This window comes from Oryza sativa, chromosome 1, assembly GCF_034140825.1.
Source record: "Oryza sativa Japonica Group chromosome 1, ASM3414082v1".
Classification (NCBI taxonomy): Eukaryota; Viridiplantae; Streptophyta; class Magnoliopsida; order Poales; family Poaceae; genus Oryza; species Oryza sativa.
Genome location: NC_089035.1, coordinates 13,637,481 through 13,642,478, shown reverse-complemented (window position 1 = coordinate 13,642,478; position 4,998 = coordinate 13,637,481). Strand labels below are relative to the sequence as shown.

Sequence of the window (4,998 nt, the reverse complement as noted above, 5' to 3'; positions counted from 1 at the left end):
CCGCGTGGTTACCGCGTCAAACCGCGCGGTAACCGCGCCAAACCGCGCGGTTTGCCCGAATTTTTGAATTCAAATTTCGATTTGAAAATTTGTCGCGGTTTTGCGCGGTTACCGCGGTTACCGCCGGTAACCGCCGTACCGCCGGGTGGCGGTAACCGGGCCCCCAGCGGTTTTTGAAACCCTGGTATATAGAAGGACGCGCGGCGCCACGCCGCGCACAGCTGAACCCACAAGCATGGCTTAATCAAAGCAACTATTAAAAACACATTAGCTATTATTGACCAAATATTAATTTATAGTTCCATTTAGCTTAAAAACTACTCCCTCCATATATATTGACGTCGTTGACTTTTCAACCAACGTTTGACCATTCATTTTATTCAAATTTTTTGTGCAAATATGAAAATATTTATGTCATGCATAAAGAACATTTGATGACAAATCAAGTCACAATAAAATAAATGATCGTTATATAAATTTTTTGAATAAGATGAATGGTCAAACGTTAGACAAAAAGTCAACGGCGTCATACATTAAAATATGGAGGTAGTATATCATAGTACAAGCGGCTTATACACTCAAAATATCCGTAGTTTGTTGTTTGTTAACAAAGCGGCTTTATAATTAAACAGTGGGTGATCGAACAACATGAGCCTAAGAAAAACAAGATCGATAGAGTAACATTTTTGGTGTGACCAATGTTTCGGATACATACAGGAATAGAACCACTCTGTCTCTTTTACATTTATCATAGCATGATTGCTCATGGAACAACAAATTACTGATTCTAAAATCTGAAAGTAGCAGAAAAAAGCTACAAAACTACAGTCAGTACATAGACATGAACCAGCACAAAATAACTTAGTTCGAGAATTAGTACGAAATCCAAAGAACACAATAGCTCACACCTGTGCAAGCACAAATCCTTTCAAATCTCTAAACCGAATGCCATCAGAGCACCCCCCAAAGTCCCTTACATGGAGCACCTTTTTTGCTGCAAGTAAAAAGGCACAACATTAATTAACTTATGTATGCAACCAATCATGAAAAGCATACTTTAATGTTGACCTGGCTATGTACATGTGCACATAGTAATCTAATTTTAATTAGTTCCATGAGGATAACCATATCATTACAATATCCCATGAACAAACTTAGAAGTTTCTGATGTAGGAGCTAGAAAGAATGATAAAACACTGGAGTTTGGACGATATGGGCATCTAGGGACCAGTTCTCTGTAAACCAGATATGCATACAATGGGCTACATGGCACATAAACAATTTGACATTAGTCTAGCAAATCCAAGAGCATACTCACTTCTGTGTATATCCAAGGGTACCGATTTACTGAATATGCAAACACAAAAATTGTAGAGGTCAAATGTGTACGCTAAATTGAGTTCCAGAAAATTGAAAATTTTAACTGTACAGGAAGAAATTAATCGACAACCCAAAAAAAAAAACCTTGGTTACAATATATTTCGCTATTAAGCTGCATAAGAAAAGCTACAGAGCACTGATAATAATGCATCTGGACATTTATCAACCATATGTTATAGAGATTTAACCAATAAATCAAGAACACGCATGGTGCTTTCAGATCAAACAAACAGAATCACAAGCAAACATAGCCAAATAGATGCCGTCTGATTTGCCTGTGCAATTTGTGTTAAGCAGACATTTGACCACTCCATGAACAGTTTGTGTAGTTAGTCACCTGAAATGCAAAACATGCAAACAAAACACATCTCCATCCATTTTGAACTGTTCCTTCCAAGTTGCAGAAGTGAAAGAAAAAGGGTATCAAATTGGGGAAGCGATTGTTTGCATAGAGTACCAATCAGGAGCAAGAAACCGGTTCTGTTTTTTACAGAGTACCATCAAAATGTACAAAAACAAAATTGAAGGAGCATAGTCTAAATCACCTGTTCCACTAAGTGCTCGTCCTACTGAAAACATGTAAATACAACATGTCAGATAGTTTTAATAACAGGTAGCAGTACTAAGTACGTAGATTTTAAAAAAAGTATTATAAGTACTTGTGCTTCCCTCTCATGGAAGCATTTTATGTTTACGATCTTTCATCTTCTGGAAATGAACAATATAAAATAATATTGTTTGGGGTTGTATCTAGATAGGGTGACTCAACAAAACAAATGACAATCATTCATGAACTTGTTACTAATACGGTTACGTAGTACCTTCTTCACAATTTTCATTGCTAAAGAACCCCTCTCGCCTGACACGGTGGCAGCAGTTAGTTTCATACTACCTCTCCAATTGGTGAAATTAAATTACAAATTTACTAAACTAAAGCAATAGGTACAAATATGTGCAAAGTAAATAATCAACACTATTTTTTTAAGCAGAACCAACATTACTGGTTCCCCCTGAACTTGACATACCTGAAGATTGTAAGATCAACAATCCTAGGCGGCAGCGGGCTAGTACCCAGCGCCCAACAGCAAGGTTCTGGGATTCGGTCCGAAAGATCCGAATTTCGGTGAATTTCACCCATTTCAATGAGGTCCGAGACAAAGATTCACTCCTATTTCGCCTAAATATGGTTCAGTTTTACCAAAATTTCTCAAATTTGGTTTAAATTTGACCAAATTTCATCCGAATTTTCCGAAATTCGTCCATTTCGGTGGACGTACTCCGAATTTTTTCTGCAATCGAATCCCAAAACCCTGCCCAACAGGCACGGCACACCAATGAGCAGAACAACCCTCAGCCTCAAAGACTCGTTGTATCAAAATCTCTACAAATCAGAAGCACCAAACCTCAGTAATCATGGGAGATTGAAAGAGAACTACTTACTGGACATCTTGATAGGAACGTAAGAATTTTGTGTGCAAATCGGATGAGAAATTGGGAATTTAGTTGTATAGGGCAAAAGAAAACTCACCTGATTGCTTATCTTTCCTCAACAAAACACCCATTGCTGTGCTGCTGCTGCTGCTGCCTGATGTGGGGAAAACGCCTAGTGTTCCTCATGGAGACACCTGTCGGCCGTTCTGCCTCGCTTATGTGCTGCTGCTGTTGCTGCATCATGATATGAGGAAGGCAAAGAAGATAGCATTTGTTTTGTTGGGCTTGGTCTGCTATAGTTGCATGTCTATGGGCAAGCGTTAGCTCACGCCTCTGCCCACTGCACCCAACTGAATCGCAACCTCTTGGTTGCTCCTGTCCTGCACAGCTGCATGTCGTCGCTGAGCCGCCAGCCACAGTACTGGAGAGGGAGCTTCCACAGCCGTTGCGCATCTGATGACGGTATGTAGCGGTGCCGGTGGTGAAGGAGGAGGTGGGAGGACGCGATGCCGATGGTGAAAGCGGAGGTGGGACCCAACGCAGTACGAGGCGACGACGATATAGTGCAACTTTTGCAGCTTGAAGCGACAGGGGAGACTGGACTGGGACTCTGGGGAGTTACCTCATCGAAGGGCTCCGCCTCCATGGTTGCGCCACCACTGCCTAGGGTTCTCCCCTCCAAATCGACGGCAGGAGTGAACGAAACAGACGATTTGAGGGCGATAGGGGATATATGCCATCTAATTCGTAGACCTTTCAGGGCAAGCCACTCAATACGCACTTCTTTCAGATTTTGCACTGAGATAGCGAATTCCTTTATTCCGTGCCACTCCGTCGCCGATCCGTCCGTCCGTCCCCAACGCCAGCTTTTCCGTCGTCTTCCCCACCTCGTCACGCTCGTCACCGGCGCCCGCGTGGGCCAAACTCTTGGAGAGTTGGAGGGACTCGAGCTCGGACTCCGGCACGGATGGGAGGAACCAGTTGTCTTCTAATCTTGCGAAGCAGCAGCCGATTAAATGGCGAGGAGGGGCCAGCTGCAGCAGCCCGGCGGGTACGGAGGAGAATGCGGCGACGGCGACCCGGCGGTCGGCACCGGTGACACTCATACTTTCTTCAGGTAATCACTAATCAGGTTCATAGCTGACTCCTCCGAGTGAAATAGCAAGCCTACAGAGTTTGTATGTGTCAAGTCTGCAGGCTGGAACGTACGTAATTGCTCCGTGCATGAATTTATCATAAAAATACTACTGATTGTGCATAGATCTAGCTTGTGTGTTAATTGCAGCTCGCTAATTTCTTCCCTAGTTTCTTCGTTCTCTCTCATCGATCAATTAGTTGCGGAATGTGATTTCTTTCTACTTCGTTCTGCCTTCTGAGGAGCACGCTTGGTAGTTTATCAATGAAAACAGTAGATTCCTCTATCAGTTTTCTCAATGCATTTGTTTGGGAAGATTAACAATTTTTTGCTGATTATGGCATGGAAGAGATTAGCTCTGCAGTTCTGCCTGGTGCTGAGGTCGCACGTCCGCGGAATAGATATGGCCTTCGTTCCCGATGTGGCCCAGGTTCGCGAAGGTGGCCGCTCGCCGGCTACGTCGAGGTGGAAGACGCTGGAAATTTCTTCGCCGAGTTGCCCAACTATTCTGCGGTGTGGAGGGCGGCCTTGGCGCCTGCGGCTAGCCCCGCCTCGTGCGTCTCGGCTCGCCCGTTTCGATCGGCTGCTGCTTTGCCAGATTACAAGACGAATCTGAGCTTGAGGCCCTTTAGAGCGTGGCTATAGGTGTCCAAACGGGCGGCACGGCCCGGCCCGGCATGGGCACGGGTCCGGCACGGCCCGTTAGGCACGGCTGATGAAACGGGCCGTGCCGTGCCGGCCCACGTGCCGAGCCGCCGGCCCAAGCACGGCCCGTGGATGGCCGGGCCGTGCCCGTGCCGGCACGGCACGCCTGCGGCCCACGGGCCGTTCGGGGCATGGCGGCCCGTGAAGGCAGGCCGGCAGCTGAGCTGCACTGGCCGCCAGGCCGCCAGGCCGCCAGTGCACAGTGTTTTTTTTAAAAAAAAAGCAAAGGAAATGTATAAGGAAAAAAAATTAAAAATGGAAATAAAATGTTTAAAAAAATAATGATTTACTAATGTTAAAAAATGAAAAAATGGTATTTAAAAAATGGAAATAAAAGTTTTTAAAAA

At 44.6% G+C, this 4,998-nt stretch overlaps 1 long non-coding RNA gene across 1 annotated transcript; it reads right to left on the bottom strand.

The window, feature by feature from the left end:
- Positions 1–712: 712 nt before the first annotated feature.
- On the bottom strand, positions 713–3,921 carry LOC107280464 (uncharacterized). Its single transcript, XR_001544712.3, has 2 exons — positions 2,909–3,921; positions 713–2,761 (listed from the first exon to the last, which is right to left on the bottom strand). It is a non-coding gene; the product is annotated as an uncharacterized lncRNA (long non-coding RNA).
- Positions 3,922–4,998: the final 1,077 nt, after the last annotated feature.